Raw genomic sequence first — 22,411 nt, 5'->3', positions numbered from 1 at the left:
AAGAAGGCCCTCCCGGGGTCGCGTAGCGGCTTTTATAGATGCGATGCTGGACTTCGCGAATGTTCTCGACGTTTCCCTGATAGCACAACGGACTCCACGGGGAGTGACGAAAACGCGCATAGGTTGACTCCACCTGGAACAACCTGGAACCGTCTGGATACAGCCCACGGGGAATGCAGCTTTCTGCAGTCCAGCTGGAACGCCACTCTATCCTGGATTCCGCTTCCCCGCAAGATGGCAGCATGGTCGCACTGATTAATGCGGCGAATGCCGTTATCACCGACGAGATACTATTAAAGACTGCCAGCCCCTGTGTTATTCCGCGGGACCAGTAAGTGGGCGCGAGTGGGCGCGGGGATAACGTGAAAGTTACAGTGATCTGATATACCACATCGCTAAAAATTCTAAATAGTGCTAAAATAGTGCCAAAACATCGTCTGAAATATGGCGGAGAATGTAACATTTAATAATAATCGATATGGTTTCGTAATAATTCGCATTCACACCGATGCATCGCGACGAGAATCTCCTCAGTGGTCTTCTTTACCGACAAAATGCCGTCGTTGGCCTTCTGTTTCTCTGGATGGAGCTAAAATATATCCTAGAGGGCGTAAGAAATACCGAAAAATTCGAGTCCCGCCAACTCCCATAAGGCTGGCAGTCTTTAACAGTATCTCGTCGGTGATACAGGGCAGCGCCGTCGGTAAGGGCAGATCGCACTAATGTGGCAGATGTCGATAAAGTAGATTTCTATTGTACAAATATGTAGCAGTTTCCCTTTTTACCGACAATACTGATTTTTGAATGAATATTCAGTCACATGCAACTTGCATGATGCAAGGAGAGAAAACGAAAAAAAAATCTGTGCAAAATAAAAATTCTCTGCATCGATTGCAAGAGATGGAAGCTAAGATTAAAATGTCACCATGCAAAAATGACAAAGTGTCGTATAAGGGAAAAGAAAATTTACTTTTTCTTATTTTTTAATACACCGCAGGGAGTTGGTAAAGACACATGGACAATGACACAAGGAATATATATATATATAATAAATATTATAATTTTTTATTATTACTATGCTTTATTATTGGACGAACACCTAAATATCTCTTCAGGTTATTGTGATGCAAAAAATATTTGTTACGTAATGTGCACGGTGTGCCAGATATTTGGTCCATTGACACCATGCACATTACGTAACAAATATTTTTTGCATCACAATAACCTGAAGAGATATTTAGGTGTTCGTATTTAAACGGAACACCCTGTATATTGTGATTATTACACGTTGTTGCCTCTGCTTCCCAAAACTTGTGGCCCGTAGCACGTTCTGGCATAGGTGGGATACCTAAAAAATACAAAGAAAATCAGTAATGTACAATATATGCATTATGCATGGCATAATTAGATATACGTACCACGTGAAAAATTAGAGGTCTTCCTCTTCCCTGGTTGCCGCAGCTTCCTTCTCCTCCTTCCCTGAATAGCACATTATATTTATCCTCCGTTCTGTAAATTAGATTTTTAATTACACAGTGAGTAAAGGTGAGTATTTAATCTTCTTCGCTTATTGCTCATCTCAACGAATTTTCTAATTTCTGGTGCTACAATTACAAAAGGTCTTCTGACGTTTTTCATCAACTAATATACCTAACTGATTCAAACATTGCAATGATATTTATAAAAAATCGATTAAAGTTGAACTACAAACAAAAGAATGTACTACCAGAAATTAAAAAATTCGATGATGAGAAGCAAGTGAAGAAGATTAAATATTAGGTTTTCCCAAAAGTTCCTTCCGCAATGCCTTTCTTTAATATTGCTAAATAAATATTAGGTTGTCCCAAAAGTTGTTTTTCGATGCATGCACATAATGCAAATTCATATTAAGAAGTACTAAAATATTAACATAAAGATTATCGTATTGTTTGTATTTATTTTGCTACATTAAAGGAACACAATGCGGAAGAAACTTTTGGGACAACCTAATACTTGCCTTACTGAATTGGTTTAAGCCATCATTTTGCCGATTTAGAATATTGCTAAGCTAATTCTAATCTGAATGGGCCAAAGCTGAATTGTGTTGGATTTGTTTAAAGTGATAAATGATAATAATGATAAGGAAAAGAGAGTGATAAAGTGATAAAGAAACAAACAATTTACTATTTTGGACTCTACATTGAAGTGAACATACTCGCCCCGTAGCACCTCATACGTAATGGCAAATGGCACTGTCGCGTGGTGTGCCGACAAGCGTTCTCACGCTTTTTCACGCGAAGATTCTGGGAGACATTTGAGCAAAATGAAACCAATCAACCAATATAAATATGTACAAATACCTTCCGTTCTTCCTTCCTTCCACGTAGTGCACGTAATCCAAGTAATCCACGTAATCACATAATCCAAGCAAGTCAATCTAATAAATAGTCAAATAGTCAAATGCCGCAACGCAGACCGCACTCGCGAGTGTAACGTGTAACCACAGAGCGAAGCTATGTAAATATATCTGTGATTGTGTCAAGAAAAACGCTGCATGTCACAATTTCAAAAAATTTCAGTTTATGCATTTATTGAACTTTATAGTGTAGGATTAGGTATTTACCAGAAAAAACGTCACGAAAATCAATTCAAAAGGCTCGAAAAAATAATACAATTTAACCAATGTCCTTGTCAAAGCATTAGTGATCAAAACTTTAAACGACAATATCTCGAAAGTGAAAGTACAATGTGACATGCGGCGGCGTCCTCCTGACAACCACAGATATTACGACCGAGCTAAGCGAACGAGAACTTGCGAACTGTTGAGAGTTGAGAGAATAACTGAAAACTGCTGAAAACTGAACGGCAGTTTCCCCTTCCCTGACGTATCGTCGTATCCGTGAGCGGTGTCGACCGCGCTTGCCCGTGTTGGTGCATGTTCGATTGCACGCGCGCTACACAACAAACGTACCTCTACCATGTCCGTGTGACTACCTGCTCGACCGATCGACGCCGACGCGTTCCTTCGATTTTCACGTTGCCGAAGTTTCGGAAGCATGAGGCGAAAAGTCGGAATCTGGAGACGGCGCGCATTTGAATCTCGGGCACAGCACCCTAGTAGCATTTACGGTTGGCCAACGGTGGCCAACGGTTGGGAGTTTGTTGGGGAATGGTGGGGCATGGTTAGTGGTTTTGCCGACAAATCCCCAACCTAGGGCCAACGAAGAAAAATTACGTCAGTTTGCCGACGAATACCCAACGTTGGGCCAACGACGAATAACCAACATAGGGCCAACGACGAATACCCAACATAAGGCCAATGAAGAAAAATTACCGTCAGTTTGCCGACGAATACCCAACGTTGGGCCAACGACGAATAACCAACATAGGGCCAACGACGAATACCCAACATAGGACCAACGAAGAAAAATTACGTCAGTTTGCCGACGAATACCCAACGTTGGGCCAACGACGAATAACCAACATAGGGCCAACGACGAATACCCAACATAGGACCAACGAAGAAAAATTACGTCAGTTTGCCGACGAATACCCAACGTTGGGCCAACGACGAATAACCAACATAGGGCCAACGACGAATACCCAACATAAGGCCAACGAAGAAAAATTACGTCAGTTTGCCGACGAATACCCAACGTTGGGCCAACGACGAATAACCAACATAGGGCCAACGACGAATACCCAACATAAGGCCAACGAAGAAAAATTACGTCAGTTTGCCGACGAATACCCAACGTTGGGTCAACGACGAATACCCAACATAGGACCAACGACGAATACCCGTCGTTCAAGATATATGTAGCGTCGATCGTCATTTGGTATTTGTCGATTTTCACTATTTCATTCTTCTGTGCTGTGTCGAACTGTCGAAGTGGTCGTTCTTTGTGTCGCGTGTTTTACTTCATTTCATTAACAAAAAATTTTGATAATGTACAAAGTGGTGGAATTTAATTCAACACCATTAATTTAATTCAATTCAGCATCATCGTTCGGTAGAACAGCAGCCATATGGATGCAGCTACGCCAAATATTTGTAAGTATATTGTTAAATTAGTAATGAGTGGTTTAGTTTAACAATTATTTATACCTATACTTAATTATATGTGTTACCACGTATTGTAGATACTTTCTAAAGACTGTGTGTAATTTATGCATGCATTCAATTGCAATTAACAATTTTGTTTCCTTTTGCTTTTCTTGTTGTAAGATTAATTTCTATGTCATTTTTCAGATTTTACTGAGGCACAAGTGTTCGATGGATCATCAGCCATGCAGCTACGCCAAATATTTGTAAGTATATTGTTAAATTAGTAATGAGTGGTTTAGTTTAACAATTATTTATACCTATACTTAATTATACGTGTTACCACGTATTGTAGATACTTTCTAAAGAATGTGTGTAATTTATGCATGCATTCAATTGCAATTAACAATTTTGTTTCCTTTTGCTTTTCTTGTTGTAAGATTAATTTCTATGTCATTTTTCAGATTTTACTGAGGCACAAGTGTTCGATGGATCATCAGCCATGCAGCTACGCCAATATCTATAACTGCGAAAAACAGTTGTATTTTAAGTACGTCTTTATCCGATTCTTGTTTCACCATCTTAAGCGGAACTGTTGTAATTATCAGAACTATTGAAGAGGTGTAATATGAATGTAATATCATATTACTAATGTGCAACGTGTTATGTATGTAATATGAATGTAATGTCATATTACTAATGTGCAATGTGTGTTATGTACGTAATATAATATGTAATGTAAGGAATCTTACTTTTATAATATGTAATATATGTATACATTTCGTACACATATATGTAAGAAATCCGTTATATGCTAGCGTGCATAATAAGTTAGTACTTATATATTAATATAATATGTGAGGCAAAAATTGTTACCTCACAAAATGACTGATTGTGAGATATAAAAATAAAATATTTTTATAATACACATATATATATGTATATAATTAATTGACCCTACAGAAAGAATCCTTTTGTTGGCTTATCGTATTATAGTAATGTAGGCCCTACGTTGGGTATTACCGTTGGCCCTACGTTGGGTATTACCGTTGGCCCGACATTGGACGTGATCGTTGGCCCTACGTTGGGTATTACCGTTGGCCCCACATTGGACGTGATCGTTGGCCCTACGTTGGGTATTACCGTTGGCCCGACGCTGGCGCAACGTTGGCTGAACGTTGGCCCAACGTTGGCCCTGACTGTTGGCCCAACTGCAAAAAAGAGCGACATTTCTAACGGTTGCCCAACGCAAACCCCCAACGTAGGCCCAACGAAACGCCAACCGTAAATGCTACTAGGGCACGCGGCGCGACGCACATTTTGCTATAACTTTTGATCTAAAAGAGATATCGAAGAGAAATTAGGCCTAATTTTTTTTGAAAAATCGGTTTTAACGATGTAAAAAGAAATATATTTTGTATTTTTTAAATAATGTTTTCGTTGATTCTTAAGGTATAGCCGGAAAAGATGGTCAGAAGTATCCAACCAAATTTGTTTTTAGTCGCGTCATGTTCAACAGAAAATTATGAAAAAATTCATGAATATTCTACCGAATAGCATACACTACTGAGATTTTTTTCAAAATTTTTGGTTGCAAAATCGATTTTTAAACAAATCGGAAAACATAAAATTGCCGATTTTATGTATATACATACATCAAAGTCTTCAGTTGACCACATTTATATTATTACGTTAGTTGTGTCTCATCCTGATTATTAATGTGTATTTTTTCAGATTTTTCGGATTACGGAAACATGTTTTAAAAAATTGAAAACCTCCAAAAATTCCAAGAAAATGCATGTTTTGTATTGAAGTGTGGACTTCCGTTTCCGGTTGTGTGAGAGGCTGCGGTGAGTTACTAGCTGAGCGTGATTTTTGTGTGAAAGAGAGCAGGTAAAGAAGTGTGAGTGGAGAAAGTGGTAGTGAGGGGTTAGTGGGGTGTAGGGATAGGAGTGGGATATAGGGCTAAGGGTGAGGGAGCGAGGGAAGGAGCAGTAGGGAAGGACTAAGTAAGTGGAGGTTAGGTTCGCGTGGCGGTTGACAGGCGGGCGCGGGTAAAGGAAGGAGGGAGGTGGCGCTAACTAGTGGGAGAAAGTGTGGGAAGATAGAAGTATAGGGAAAATGAGCGAGAGAGTAGAGGTAGACAAGGGGATGGGAAAGGAGGAGGGGAAAGAAGGGAAGGGAAGATTGGGGTTGATTCTAAAGGATAGCACTATAGAGAGGTGGTTCAGCACTGAAAGTGTGGACAGTGTGGGGAGAAAAAGGGGAATAGGGGAAGTAGAGGGAGAGGTGGGAGTTGAAAATATAATCTTTAAGAAAAGTGACACGACGAAAAGATCTCCGCAAAAATCTAAAAGTGAAGGGGGAGGGGTTTTTAAAGAAATGGAGGAAATGTTCAGAGGGTTAATGGGAGAAGTGAAGAGGATGAGGGAAGAGATTAGGGGGGAAAGGGAGGAAGGAAAAAAGATATTAGAGGAGTGGAGGCAGGAAAGGGAAAAGTGGAGGGAAGAGAGGAGGGAGGAAGAGTTAAATAGGGAAAGGATGAAGAAATGGATAGAAAGCGTAGAGGGAAGGGTAATAAAGATAGAAGGGAGACTAGAGGAATTAGGGAGGGAGGAGAGGGACGAGGGTAGGTGGGAGAATACAGACAAGAGGATAGATAGAGTAGAGGGAAAATTGGGGAAAGTGGAGGACTGGATAGGAAAAAAGGGGGAGGGTAATGAAATAAGGAGAGAAGAGGCTTTAGATGAGAATAGGAGAAGACTTAGGATTTTGGAAATTAGGCAGGACAAACGAGAAAGAGAGGAAAAGAAGAACAACATAATAGTTAGGAGGATAAAGGTGGAGGGAAAAGATTTAAAAGTTGAGATTAGGAGACTGTGGGAAAAGATGGAACTGAATGAAGAGGGAATTAAGGAGATTAGGAAAATAGGGAAGGTAGATAAAGACGGAAGGGGTATGGTACTCGTGAAATTGACCGACAGAGAAAACAAAAGAAGGGTAATGGAGGGCAAGAAAAAGCTTAGGGGGCAAGAAGAATTGATAGCTGACGATCTTACAGAAGAGGAGAGGAGGGCAAGGTGGAAAATAGATAGAGAGGCAGAAAAAGAAAGGATGAATGGTAAAAATGTACAGGTAGGGTATATGAAAATATGGGTAAATGGAAAAATGAGAAAATGGGATGAAATAGAGGAAAAATGGGAGGGGGAACAGGGAAACGAATAAGGGAGGAATCAGGGGGGGGGGGTACGTTGGGAAAATAGGAATAATTCAGGTTATAGGATAGGATTCTGGAATGTGGCAGGACTGACTAATAAGGGGGAGGATTTTTGGAGAGGGATAGAAGAGTGGGAGGTGATTATATTACTAGAGACGTGGCTAGAGGAAAAGGGATGGAATAGAATAAGATATAGGCTTCCAAAGGGGTACAAGTGGGAGGTGCAGTGGGCGAAGAGGGAGGAAAGTAAGGGAAGGGCTAAGGGGGGGATGCTAATGGGAGTGAGGAAGGAGTTAGAGAGGGAAAAAGGGGAAATAAGAATGAAGGAGGGAATGATAGGGACGAAAGTGAAGTTGGAGGGGGGATGGTGGTGGGTGGTTGGGGTATATGTAAACGGAGACCTAGATGCTAAGTTAGACGAATTAGGAGAGTGGACGGACCGGAGAGAAGAAGGGGTAAGGGTGTTAATAGGGGGGGATTTTAACGCGAGAACGGGAAGGGAAGGAGGAGAGATAGAAGAAGGGGAGGAGGAGGGGGGTAGGGGATGTAGAAACTCAAAGGATACGAAGTTAAACGGGGATGGGAAGAAATTGTGTAGTTACCTGGGAGAGAAAGGATGGGGAATTATGAATGGGAACAAAAAGGGAGACGAAGAAGGGGAATGGACATATGTTGGGGCAAGAGGAAACTCGGTGATAGATTACATATTGGGGAACGAGGAAACGAGAGAAGGAGTAGAAAAGATGGAAATAGGGGACAAAATAGATTCTGATCATCTTCCCATAACAGTGTGGCTAAAAGGGGAAGCGGGGGAAGAAAGAGGGAGGGAGGGGAAAGGGAAAAAGAAGGGTAGGGGTTGCTGGTCGGAAGAGGGAATACGGGACTTTAGGGAAAAGTTTGGGAAAAGGGCAAACATAGGGGAGGGAAGTCAGACTGATTGGAAGGAATTGAAAGATAAAATAAAGGAAGTACTGGGGAAGGTAGATATAAAAGATAAAGTAAAGAGGAAAGGATGGTGGGATGAAGAATGTAAAGTAGAGAAAAGGAAAGTGAGGGGGGAATTAAGAAATTGGAGAAGGAAGGGAGGGGAGGGATTAGAGTTTAAGAAGTTGAAAAGAGCATACCAGAGATTATGTGAGGAGAAAAAGAATAAGGAGAGGGAAAAATGGGAAAAGGAGGTGGGGGAAATAAAATCAGAAAGTCAGGTTTGGAAGCTTGTGAATAGGGAAAGAAAGAGGGGAACAAGGGTTGACGAAAACATAGGGATGGAAGAAAGGGAGGAGCATTTTAGGAAGGTATTGGGAGGGGTGGGATGGAGAGTTAGAAGGGGAGAAATAACGGGAAGAAGAAAGGACGCGGAAAGGGATATAGAGATAGAGGAAATTAGAAGGGTAATTAAGGGGCTGAAAGATGGGAAAGCCGCGGGAGGGGACGGAATCCCGAATGAAGTGTGGAAATATGGAGGTTGCGAGATAGAGGAGTGGTTAATGGGGGTGTGCAATAAGGTTTGGAGGGGGGAGGGATGGCCGGAGGATTGGTCAGAGGGGGTAGTGATACCAGTAGCAAAAAAAGGGGACAGTAGTGTTGTAGAGAACTACAGGGGGATAACTCTGACACAAACTGCTTACAAAATTTACGCGGCGGTGTTAGCGGAAAGGTTAAGACAAGAGGTGGAAGGGAAGAGTTTGTTGCCGGCAAGCCAAACCGGTTTTAGAAAAGGATTAGGATGTATTGATAACATTTACGTGCTTAATTATCTAGTAAATAGACAGGTGAAGAGAAAAGTAAGGAAGTTAGTTATATTGTTTGTGGACTTAAAGGCGGCATTTGACACTGTGAACAGGGATGTACTAATAAGGGCAATGAAGATAAGAGGGGTGAGGGAAGGGTTGGTGGAGAGGTGTGAGGAGGTTTTAAGGGAAACTAAAAGTAGGGTGAAAGTGGGGGAGGAAGAAGGTGACAACTTTTGGACTACAAGGGGGGTAAGGCAGGGGTGCCCGTTAAGCCCGCTACTATTTACCCTGTTACTAGCGGACTTGGATGAGGAGTTAGAGAAGGGGTGTTGGGGTGGGGTAAAGCTGGGTGATAGAAAAGTTTTCACACTGGCATACGCCGATGACGTGGCCATGCTAGCGGAAAGCGAAGATGATATGAGGGGCATGATCGGGGTATTAGAGAGATATCTGGAAGGGAAGAGACTAGAACTCAACACAGAGAAATCCAAGGTGATGAGATGCAGAAGAGGTGGGGGGAGGTGGAAAAAAATGTCTTGGAGGTGGAAAGGGAAAGTGTTAGAAGAGGTAAAAGAATACAGGTATCTGGGTTACACGATTACAAGAGATGGGGGTCAAAGAGCTCATGTAGAGGAGAGGTTAAGGAAAGGGGCGGCAGCTATGGGACAAATATGGGCGATAGGAAAAAGGAGATTTGCCAAAGATTGGGGTAGGAGATTATGGCTATTCGACAGATTAATATGGGCGGTGATAAGCTATGGGGTAGAAATATGGGGCTGGAAGGAGAGGGCAGGTCTAGAGAGACTTCAAGAAAGATATTTGAGATGGTTGCTAGGAGTAGGTAAATTTACGCCGGGGTACATGGTAAGGGAGGAATTACAAAGGGAACTACTTAGAGGGAGGGCAGGCATAAGGGCATGGAGGTATGAGAATAAATTGGGGCAAGGTAAGGGAGGGGAGTTAGCGCGCCTATGCTGGGAGGAATTGAGAAGAAGAGATAGAAAGGGAGGGCAGAGGGACGGATGGGAAAAAGAGAGATGGGATTTCTTTAGGGAGAGGGGGTGGACGGAAGAGGAGATTTCGAAACTGATAGAGGAAAGGCAAGAGTCCTTAAGCGAAGAAATAATAAGAAGGGAGAAGATAAAACAGAGTGAAGAAAGATGGGAAAGAATTAGGAACGCGAATTTTAATAGTTGGTATGGGAGGGTAAAGGGTGAGGGGCTGCCGGGATATCTAAAGAAAGGGTGGGGGGAGAGTAGATGGAAGAGAATGGCGAAATTTAGACTAGGCAATGGAATGAGGGGGGAGAAGTACTGGGAGGATGAAGAGGAGAAAAAATGTAGAGTGTGTGGTTGGGAGAGGGAAACATGGGAACATGTATGGGAGGTATGTATGAGAGTAGATGAAGAAAAAGGCTGGCAGGAGTGGATAGAGAAAGTGTTAGAAGATGAAGGGGGTGGGGAAGAGTGGCTGAGGAAATTAGAGGAATGGAGAGAAAGAATGGATGGTATGAATGGTAAGAATGGAATGAATGATAAGCAACCGGAAGAGGAGGCCCGTTTTAGCATGTAAGATTAGTATGTAAGATTTAAAGCTTAAGTGATAGGTTAAGGTATGTAAATCTTTGTAAATAGTGTACTTAGCGTCTTTTGTATATAGTTTGCTTCTCTCTCTCTCTCGCTATATATATATATATATATATATATATATATATATATATATATATATATATATATAATTTAGATATAAGCATAGATATAAGGTAGGATATAAGTTATTTTAGGAAGACGGGAAACGGGTAAAGTAGGAAATATGGTTGAGGTGAAAATGTAGAAAAATTGTAACCCTAAGGGGAATCAATAAAGTACATACATACATACATACGTATTGAAGTGTTAGAGACTCCAGTTTTATAAGAATTCAGTACTTGGATATTATTGAAGCAACCGTTCTTAATTTTTTTATAATTTTTTAGAGGTTGGGTAGCCGTTAACAAAACAAGTACATATATACGGCTGGGAATCTTCTGGCCCCGAATCGAATCCCGCATCTATAATCGTTTTGTTCGGTAAATACTTATTGCTTCGAGTTTTAATGAAAAGTTTAACCAAAAACATTTTTTAATTGTCTACATTTATTTTCAACTTAAAGAATTGATGCAGTTCGCGCTGTCGACTTTCGCTGTCCACTTTCTGTAATTGAAAAAAAAGAAACACAATTTAAGTTATGATTGCGAAGTGCAGAATGGTTTCGAGGTATTCGAAAATACCGCTACAGGTGGTCTCCTGTATATCTATATCTTCGAGTAACTAATTACAAATTTTGTATCTATTATTCGTGATCCGAAATTTGTATCTAGGAGAAAAATTAAGGGCAGATTCGGAATCAGCGCAAAAAACTCTATAAGAATCATCCAACAGTAATTGTTGAAGAAATTTGGTGTCGCGGAGACTGTAAATCAAATGGGAAACTTTCTTCCAGCAGATCTATTAATGGGTCTATTAACTTTTTTCCGTGTAACATTTTGTTTATTTTCTCGTTTCTTTGTTATAATAAATGGAAGCTTATGTTAATTTGTTGTTCTTCATTCTTTAATAAGCCCCTTTTAATTTCCCATCAGTTTCAACTCCATAAAGTAATAGTTTTCTGTAAAATCCGTATCAATGCCTCCGGATCGGAAACTTTCTGCCAGGGGTTGTATTAATTCGAGTAACTGTAACTTTTTTAATGTTGGACTATATGGATTTGGACTTTTCGTGAGAAGTTGGAGAAATTAGTTTACTGCACGATGTGAAAAGATATGTAGTGGACATGGCGCGTTGGAAAGAGGGACTTTCCGGACGCGGAAATTTCATCCTTCTCAAGTGCGCGCTGTGGACGGTTGCGTTGAGGGTTCGGTCGTAAAAGTGACGATTACCAGAACCCTGACTCAACCGTTGCAATGTCCTTGGCAGCGACGACTTTGAATTGTTTTGGGGAAGGAAACTTTCTCCTTACTCTTGAGGAACGGAGAATTCCTCCCCTTATTTTAACGGTCTTTCTCACGTTGCTAATCCTCCCACCAAAAAGGATTTTTACCAGTGGAAAAAAGCTTGTGGCACTCGTTGAGAACGCATCACTCTAGAGTTGCCCGCGCTACGTTAATTTATATCTCTGTACTTTGTTAGTACTCGATAGTCATTAACGTTTATAATCTAGTTTTCTCGTTATTGTTATTATTATTACATCTTGTTTTGTTTTGTTATTGTGACGTGTTATTGTTTTAATAAATATCTATATCGTTGTTTGTTAACCACGCGAAACATCATAGACACTGAATTACCCGTCACCCTAAAGATATTTTTCCAGAAATTGCAGTTGGCCGGAATTGTAGAGAAAATAGGTACTAAATGTTGCACTTCACAACTTTTTTATGTGGGGCCTATATTGAAAATTTAAAAGATAGTTATAATAATTAACCATTTGCAGCTGTTTTAATTTCGGAGCTGTTTTAACTCGAAAATGAAACATCTCGTTCTAGGTAGAATAATTTCGTTCTATACGATTCTTTTCATTTGATGGATATGAAATTGATTGTAATACCTCATACAATAATTAAAGGTTTAGTAATTGATTAGCTACCAACATGTTTAACAATGTAAACAATATTTTGCATAATGGGACAGCAATTTTTAGTGGTGATTTCGAGTCACCACTGGAGTGCTAAGGGTTAAAGATGGTAGAAATTGCAGGATATTACAACAATGACAAATATTATAAAGCAGATACGCTAACGTTACCGTTATCGCGTCAGAAGGAATAGCTGCAAGCTGCAAGTACAATTGTATAGAGTATAGAATTTCGGGGAAAACTGGGAAGAGAGGGAGGGTTGCCGGAGGATTAATTATGGCGTGGAAGAACCGACGCGACGGTGCCCGTAAGGATAATCACGGTCGCTTAGAGTGGCCGGACTATGGCAGGGTAAGACGTGGTTTCCCTCGGGTCTCAATTATGCATCGGGCCTTAATTTGTCCGGGCTGTTTGTCTCTCGATCAAGCCGGTTCGTCGAGGTCCTGGTACTGTACTTTGGAAATGAAATGGATGATTATGTGAAAATTTGCTTGTCAAATGAACATTCTGGGAAAAGGTTCAGGTAATTTCGTGCAGAAAATCCAGAGTTGTTTTGGTAACTACCCAGGACTTATTGGCCCTCGCGACGGTCAAAGTAATTGCCCAGTTTTATCGACGTTTTATTACTTCGTCGCGTACCCTGGTATAAAGCAGCGAAAGCAATTTAGATATCGTGAAACGGTTCGAATTTCTTTTCTTGCTGTTCTTGGAAATTCTGAAATTGTCAACTCAGTGGTCGGCACGGATGAGACTTTTCAGGCCGCCTCCTTTCACCGGCCGCACGTCTCGTTCTCCGTAACGGCCTTTATCCTCGAGGCAGCTCAGGCCCGTATCTATCCCAGACCGTGCGAACTGCGTACAAAATTTCTGTTTATGAAACATTAGAAATTCCATTTCTTTATACACATATTTTTAGCGTGTCTTTCTTAACATGTATGAATTAAATGAAACGAGGCTTCATTAACTGATCTATTTTTATTGAATGGAGTAAAATTACACTGTCCAACAAATTTCAACTTTTTTTATGTTCCCCAATTACTGTAGGGTCCTTCTTGTAGAGTTTTTCGCGCTGATTCCGAATTTGTTTTCAATTTTTTTCCTATACGCACAGTTTTTCAGGAACAAGGCTTTGAAAAAAAAACATATTTTTCAACTTCAAACAAATATTGTGATGTTATTATAAAAGATATTGAATTGTTCTTTCTGGCAAAAGATTCTGTAGACTTTCCCGAATACAGTGATATCCAATATTAATACATTATGATTGATTAAACATGTTTAAACAATGATTAAATACGGAGAGATTTCGTCGCGTCGGCGCACAGTGGAAAATTTGGCCCAGACTCGATTCAAAATCAAAGAACTTTCGATAGAAATGGGGTAGAGCGATGAAATTTTTTAAAAATGAAAGCTGAAACTTTGCAGAATATGGGAAAAATAGGGAAGTTATGGTACGAACGTTTTTTAACCGAGAAAATTCGTTAAACATGTAGAATTTAAAGAAATCTATTTTGCAATATCCTGAGGTCGTAGACAAATTTTGAGACCAGATTTGAAATCGGCGTGAAAAAATCTACGGGAAATGATATATAGCAAAAATTTTAAAAAAATTTTCCGCGCGTGGTATTGGAAAAACCACAATTTTCTCGAAATTGTGCAAGTTTAACGAATTTTCTCAACGTTAAAAAACGTTCTTACCATAATCTCCCTATTTTTCCCATATTCTGTAATGTTTCAGCTTTAATTTTTAAAAAATTTCATCGCTCTACCTTATTTCTATCAAAAGTTCTTCGATTTTGTCTCCGATTTGGACGAAAGGTCACACTGTGCGCCGTCTCCAGATTCTGACTTTTCGCCTCATGCTTTCGAAACTTCGGTAACGTGAAAACTCAGCCCGTCTGAGTGCCTGTTCAATTGCTTGCGCGCTACACACAAGCGTACCTCTACTCAGTCTGTGTGAACTACCTGCTCGACTGATCGACGCCGACGCGTTCCTTCGATTTTCACGTTGCCGAAGTTTCGGAAGCATGAGGCGAAAAGTCGGAATCTGGAGGCGGCGCGCATTTGAATCCCGGCACAGCGAGCGACGCGGCGATAACAGAACATACGGACAATAGGACGTCCTTATATTAGGGTATGTATTCGGATAATGAGGGTACGGATACGGGAGTCTCTACTGTATTCAAAGAACAAGTAGACATAATTGAAATCGTAATTCTAATTGCAATATTTTGTAGGACTCAATATAAATAGTACCGTATACTCATCTTTTTTTATCGATGAATATGATCACTAACTAAAATAAATTCCTAATAAGAAAAAAAAATGTTAACAACCCATTAAAAAGTGTTAAAAACGCGACTGAACATGTTGGTGAAAGTCCCATTTGGGGGTGAACGGAACTTTTAAGCTAGTGCTTGAAGCGGACTCTGGGATTCGGCAAGACCGCAGATGTGGCAACCAAACCTTGGGGTTTCCCAGCCATCTGGAAACTATCGAAACGGTGTAGCTTCGAATAATTTTCTGCCAGGGCGGCGAAAACTTCGGTCGCCGTGGCCAAGTGGTGCAATAAACACGGCCAGGTAACCCGACGCGCGTCGGCCAGCCAGACATATCGGCATGAAACCACTAACAAGTTAATTGCAGACCTTGTTTATTTTTCGTAATTGTTTCATGTAAATGACGCTAGCTGCTTCGTGTGGCGTTCTTCCGATTAAAAAAAGACTAATCTCAAGATAGAATTTGGACTGTGGATAGTGGATTTATTCAAAGTCTTCGAATAACGGCACAATCAATTTTCTACCGAAACCGAAATAATACCGGTATTCTTTCGGTTTTTCCAATGCTTAGGTTGTTCCAAATGAAAAAGGAACTACAGGCCACTTAATGTTCCGTCGTAAAACCCTCCGCGCGAAGGAACAAGCGCGAGTCCGAATTCACAGGCGAGGCCGTCATAAAACATTCAGCTAAAGACCTTCCAGATGTACCTCCCAACAAAGTGATTTTTAGCCAGCCGAAAGAAGCACAGCCGATGTAGCCAGATGTATTTGGACCTTTTATACCGTTAAAGTACTAAACTTTATACCGTAGCTACCTGCAACCGAACATACTCCTTGGTTTCAAATTCTTGCTTTAGTTTATTAATGGAAGTAGACTCGTTTTCAGGATTGCAAGGGTGCGGGATTCGCCTCTTATTCTCATCTCTCGATAATAATACAAACACGGGGTTTTTCACTAGTCAAAAACGCTAGATAAAAGATCGATCTAGGACACTATCTGCCTCAAAAGTTCTATTTTTTCGTTTACGAGGCGTAATTGGCATTATTCGGCAGCATGTAGCTATGAAAATAGCTTGTATGCTTCCGAATAATGCAAATTACGGTGACGACTAATGCAAATTTCGCCTCGTAAACGGAAAATAGGACTTTTGAGGCAGATAGTGTCCTAGATCGATCTTTTATCTAGCGTTTTTGACTAGTGAGAAACCCCGTGTTTGTATTATTATCGAGAGATGAGAAGAGGCGAATCCCGCACTCTTGCAATCCTGGAAAAAGGCTATACTGGAACTGCAATTACTCGAATTAATATTCGGACATTCTAAAAAAGACGAGAACTTTTTTAATATTGTACTAAACGATTTGAACTTTTTTGGGAAGCTGGAGCAATTAGTTTACTACAGGATGTGAAAAGAAATTTTTTCAAAAATTGCAATTGATCGGAATTGTATGCAAAAATACTAAGAGTTGCATTTTACAACTTTTTTATGTGGGCCCATATTGAAAAATTGAAAAATACGCTTTGTAGATCTGTGTCGACTAAACATATTTTGAAAATTTCGTCAAAATCGGTTGACGTTGCAATGAGCTACAAACGTTTAAAGATGGTAAAAATCGCAGATTTTCAGCCTACATCGAAGAATTCTTACATCTTTCAAGGCCTGTCGTTTTTTCCCGCATCAACCGATTTCGATGAAACTTTCACAGTGCACATTATTTACGCAGGCCTACATAACGTACTTTTTAAATTTTCAATATAGGCCCGCGCGAAAAAGTTGTAAAATGTAACTTTTAGTATTTTCTCTGCAATTCCGACCAAATGCATTTTTTGAAAAAATTTCTTTTCACATCCTGCAGTAAACTAATTGTTCCAGCTCCCCCAAAAAATTCAAATCGTATAGTACAATATTAAAAAAGTTATCATCTTCTTTAGATCGTCCGAATATTAATTCGCGTAACTGTACGTATTAGGGGATAATTAATGTATTACTAGTTTATTGATTTATGTGTAGGTTTACTCTTAATGTAACTGTAAAGAAAATTACGGCGAGGGGGGAAGAACGTAACATTCAATTTGTACATATAGTTTCCATCTCTCTTGCGATCAATGCAGACAATTTTTATTTTGCTCAAATATCCGCAGTCTAGGAAAAATAATATAGATATAATAGAAATAAATAAAATTTAATATTTTTTTATATCGGGTTTATTATTTCGTTTTCATTCAGAATCGGTATTTGGAATTGTCGGTAAAAAGGAAGCTGCTACATATTTGTACAATATGTAGAAATTCATTTCACCGACATTACCAACATTACTGACATAACATCACCGACGGTGCTGCCCTGTATAACGGCATCCGCCGCTCCACACAGACTCCACGAGCTGCCTTCCATTTGGACGGAAGAAGCTGCCCTCTAGATGCTGTGACGGCGGTGGACGGCGGACTTTGTTACATCTATGCGTATTTCTGGAAGCCCGCTGGCATGAACTCCACACTCTTTCTAGATGTACTCCAACCGTTGCTCCGAGCAGCCAATAAGCGGCGTCTGGAACGATACTGCCCTCCAAATTCACTCCACGCTCTGGACTATTCCTGGCAGTTCCAAACTGTGCTATCAGGGTAGTAACAGGCCTGCCCGGTGCAGGTCTGTTACACTTTTTTTATTGTGATTTTAATTGTAATTCCAATTTTAATTTTTATTGTGTTTATTGTGATTTTAATTGCAATTGTTATTTTTATTACTCTTTATATCAATTCTATACACTTTTTATGTCAAGTCCACAGGCGTTCCTCTAATAAAAAGCTACTTATTAATATTAAATTTATTAGAATTATGTATTATCGCATCGAATTTTAGCAATTTCTAATACATACATGGTTATATCGCACGAAGCATCGGTTGAAGCTAGTTCTGATTTATGCCACAGGCTAGTAAAGGTTCTGTTTCATGCTAAAACATGCTGCTGCATGGTATGGTCGCTGTTTCGTGGAAAAAACGGGCTCTACCGTCGGTCTAGGAGCTGTTCCGTGCTAAGCGTGAACATGCCAGAAAGTGGTGGCAACTCAGACCCGGGCGTGAGCACTCTCTTATCCTCTCTGATATTAAGGGGCTAGTCTACCCTCGATTTGTAACTAGAAAGGAACTAGAATCTTACTAGATTTTGGGTCGAAAATATGGGTTTGCGCCCAGACGTTGATTGACATTATTAGAACAAATTGTGGGCTGTGTGAGGGCTCATTCGAAAGAGGAAGGTTAGACGCAGCGCGCTTTTCTCACGAGGTTAACGAGATTACGTTTATATCTAATAATATGATGGCCCAAAGTCGAGAAAAAATCTAGGAAAAAATCCCGCAGATTTCAATGCATTTTCTGTCTCTAATAGACTTTTTTGGCTTATGAGATGAGAAAAGCGCGCTGCATTGAACCTTCCTCTTTCGAATGAGCCCTCACACAGCCCACAATTTGTTCTAATAGGGTCAATCAACGTCTGGGCGCAGATCCATGTTTCGACCCATTTTTCTAGTAGGATTCTAGTTATTTGCTAGATATTTGCTATTTACTAGAATCTTACTAGAAAAATGGGTCGAAACATGGATCTGCGCCCAGACGTTGATTGACCCTATTAGAACAAATTGTGGGCTGTGTGAGGGCTCATTCGAAAGAGGAAGGTTCAACGCAGCGCGCCTTTCTCATCTCATAAGCCAAAAAAGTCTATTAGAGACAGAAAATGCATTGAAATCTGCGGGATTTTTTCCTAGATTTTTTCTCTACTTTGGGCCATCATATTATTAGATATAAACATAATCTCGTTAACCTCGTGAGAAAAGCGCGCTGCGTCAAACCTTCCTCTTTCGAATGAGCCCTCACACAGCCCACAATTTGTTCTAATAAGGTCAATCAACGTCTGGCCGCAAACCCATATTTTCGACCCAAAATCTAGTAAGATTCTAGTTCCTTTCTAGTTACAAATCGAGGGTAGACTAGCCCCTTAAGGGGGTAGTCTACCCTCGATTTGTAACTAGAAAATACCTAGAATATTACTAGAAAAATGGCTCGAAACATGGGTTTGCGCGCTGTCGGTTTTCGTCCTTATTTGAGCAAAGTTTGGGCTGAGTGAGGGCTTATTCTAAAGAGGAAGGTTAAACACACTGCGCTCTGGTTACGAGGTTAACGAGATTATGTTTATATCTAATAATATGAGGGCCGAAAGTAGAGAAAAAGTCTAGGAAAATAACCAGCAGATTTCAATGCATTTTTCTGTCTCCAAAAGACTTTATGACTTATGAGATAACCAGAGCGCAGCGCGTTGAACCTTCCTCTTTAGAATGAGCCCTCACCCAGCCCAAACTTTGCTCAAATAAGGACAAAAACCGACAGCGCGCAGACCCAGGTTTCGGACCCAAAATCTAGTAAGATCCTAGTAAATAGCAAATATCTAGCAAATAACTAGAATCCTACTAGAAAAATGGGTCGAAACATGGATCTGCGCCCAGACGTTGATTGACCCTATTAGAACAAATTGTGGGCTGTGTGAGGGCTCATTCGAAAGAGGAAGGTTCAACGCAGCGCGCTTTTCTCATCTCATAAGCCAAAAAAGTCTATTAGAGACAGAAAATGCATTGAAATCTGCGGGATTTTTTCCTAGATTTTTTCTCGACTTTGGGCCATCATATTATTAGATATAAACATAATCTCGTTAACCTCGTGAGAAAAGCGCGCTGCGTCTAACCTTCCTCTTTCGAATGAGCCCTCACACAGCCCACAATTTGTTCTAATAAGGTCAATCAACGTCTGGCCGCAAACCCATATTTTCGACCCAAAATCTAGTAAGATTCTAGTAAATAGCAAATATCTAGCAAATAACTAGAATCCTACAAGAAAAATGGGTCGAAACATGGATCTGCGCCCAGACGTTGATTGACCCTATTAGAACAAATTGTGGGCTGTGTGAGGGCTCATTCGAAAGAGGAAGGTTCAACGCAGCGCGCTTTTCTCATCTCATAAGCCAAAAAAGTCTATTAGAGACAGAAAATGCATTGAAATCTGCGGGATTTTTTCCTAGATTTTTTCTCGACTTTGGGCCATCATATTATTAGATATAAACATAATCTCGTTAACCTCGTGAGAAAAGCGCGCTGCGTCTAACCTTCCTCTTTCGAATGAGCCCTCACACAGCCCACAATTTGTTCTAATAAGGTCAATCAACGTCTGGCCGCAAACCCATATTTTAGACCCAAAATCTAGTAAGATTCTAGTAAATAGCAAATATCTAGCAAATAACTAGAATCCTACTAGAAAAATGGGTCGAAACATGGATCTGCGCCCAGACGTTGATTGACCCTATTAGAACAAATTGTGGGCTGTGTGAGGGCTCATTCGAAAGAGGAAGGTTCAACGCAGCGCGCTTTTCTCATCTCATAAGCCAAAAAAGTCTATTAGAGACAGAAAATGCATTGAAATCTGCGGGATTTTTTCCTAGATTTTTTCTCGACTTTGGGCCATCATATTATTAGATATAAACATAATCTCGTTAACCTCGTGAGAAAAGCGCGCTGCGTCTAACCTTCCTCTTTCGAATGAGCCCTCACACAGCCCACAATTTGTTCTAATAAGGTCAATCAACGTCTGGCCGCAAACCCATATTTTCGACCCAAAATCTAGTAAGATTCTAGTAAATAGCAAATATCTAGCAAATAACTAGAATCCTACTAGAAAAATGGGTCGAAACATGGATCTGCGCCCAGACGTTGATTGACCCTATTAGAACAAATTGTGGGCTGTGTGAGGGCTCATTCGAAAGAGGAAGGTTCAACGAAGCGCGCTTTTCTCATCTCATAAGCCAAAAAAGTCTATTAGAGACAGAAAATGCATTGAAATCTGCGGGATTTTTTCCTAGATTTTTTCTCGACTTTGGGCCATCATATTATTAGATATAAACATAATCTCGTTAACCTCGTGAGAAAAGCGCGCTGCGTCTAACCTTCCTCTTTCGAATGAGCCCTCACACAGCCCACAATTTGTTCTAATAAGGTCAATCAACGTCTGGCCGCAAACCCATATTTTCGACCCAAAATCTAGTAAGATTCTAGTAAATAGCAAATATCTAGCAAATAACTAGAATCCTACTAGAAAAATGGGTCGAAACATGGATCTGCGCCCAGACGTTGATTGACCCTATTAGAACAAATTGTGGGCTGTGTGAGGGCTCATTCGAAAGAGGAAGGTTCAACGCAGCGCGCTTTTCTCATCTCATAAGCCAAAAAAGTCTATTAGAGACAGAAAATGCATTGAAATCTGCGGGATTTTTTCCTAGATTTTTTCTCGTCTTTGGGCCATCATATTATTAGATATAAACATAATCTCGTTAACCTCGTGAGAAAAGCGCGCTGCGTCTAACCTTCCTCTTTCGAATGAGCCCTCACACAGCCCACAATTTGTTCTAATAAGGGGGTAGTCTACCCTCGATTTGTAACTAGAAAATTACTAGAATTTTACTAGAAAAATGGCTCGAAACGTGGGTTTGCGCGAATCGGTTGTTTGTCCTTATTTGAGCTAATTGTGGGCTGGGTGAGGGCTCATTCGAAAGAGGAAGGTTCATCACACACAGGTCTGGTCATGATTTTAACGAGATTATGTTTATATCTAATAATATGAGTGTCCAAAGTAGAGTAAAAATCTAGGAAAAAAACCAGCAGATTTCAATGCATTTTTCTGTCCCCAAAAGACTTTTTGACTTATATTATGACCAGACCCGTGTGTGATGAACCATCCTCTTTAGAATGAGCCCTCACCCAGCCCAAAATCTGCTCAAATAAGGACAAACAACCGATTCGCGCAGACCCACTTTTTCGATCGAAAATCTAGTAAGATTCTAGTAAATCGCAAATATCTAGCAAATAACTAGAATCTTACTAGATTTTCGATCGAAAAAGTGGGTCTGCGCGAATCGGTTGTTTGTCCTTATTTGAGCAGATTTTGGGCTGGATAAGGGCTCATTCTAGAGAGGATGGTTCATCACACACGGGTCTGGTCATAATATAAGTCAAAAAGTCTTTTGGAGACAGAAAAATGCATTGAAATCTGCTGGTTTTTTTCCTAGATTTTTACTCTACTTTGGACACTCATATTATTAGATATAAACATAATCTCGTTAAAATCATGACCAGACCCGTGTGTGATGAACCTTCCTCTTTCGAATGAGCCCTCACCCAGCCCACAATTAGCTCAAATAAGGACAAACAACCGATCCGCGCAGACCCATGTTTCGGACCCAAAATCTAGTAAGATTCTAGTAATTTTCTAGTTCCAAATCGAGGGTAGACTAGCCCCATAAGGGGGTAGTATACCCTCGATTTGTAACTAGAAAGGAACTAGAATCTTACTAGAAAAATGGCTCGAAACATGGGTTTGCGCGCTGTCGGTTTTCGTCCTTATTTGAGCAAAGTTTGGGCTGAGTGAGGGCTTATTCTAAAGAGGAAGGTTAAACACACTGCGCTCTGGTTACGAGGGTAACGAGATTATGTTTATAACTAATAATATGAGGGCCG

At 40.4% G+C, this 22,411-nt stretch overlaps 2 long non-coding RNA genes across 2 annotated transcripts; one reads left to right on the top strand and one right to left on the bottom strand.

Moving 5' to 3' along the window:
- Nucleotides 1-965: 965 nt before the first annotated feature.
- LOC143211753 (uncharacterized) lies at nucleotides 966-2,937 on the bottom strand. Its single transcript, XR_013009525.1, has 3 exons — nucleotides 2,340-2,937; nucleotides 1,419-1,509; nucleotides 966-1,348 (listed from the first exon to the last, which is right to left on the bottom strand). It is a non-coding gene; the product is annotated as an uncharacterized LOC143211753 (long non-coding RNA).
- Nucleotides 2,938-3,571: 634 nt separating this feature from the next.
- On the top strand, nucleotides 3,572-5,313 carry LOC143211926 (uncharacterized). The gene is made up of 3 exons (XR_013009574.1): nucleotides 3,572-4,033; nucleotides 4,232-4,290; nucleotides 4,489-5,313. It is a non-coding gene; the product is annotated as an uncharacterized LOC143211926 (long non-coding RNA).
- Nucleotides 5,314-22,411: the final 17,098 nt, after the last annotated feature.

This window comes from Lasioglossum baleicum, chromosome 9 (assembly GCF_051020765.1).
Source record: "Lasioglossum baleicum chromosome 9, iyLasBale1, whole genome shotgun sequence".
NCBI lineage: Eukaryota > Metazoa > Arthropoda > Insecta > Hymenoptera > Halictidae > Lasioglossum > Lasioglossum baleicum.
This window is presented reverse-complemented; position numbering and strand designations above follow the sequence as displayed.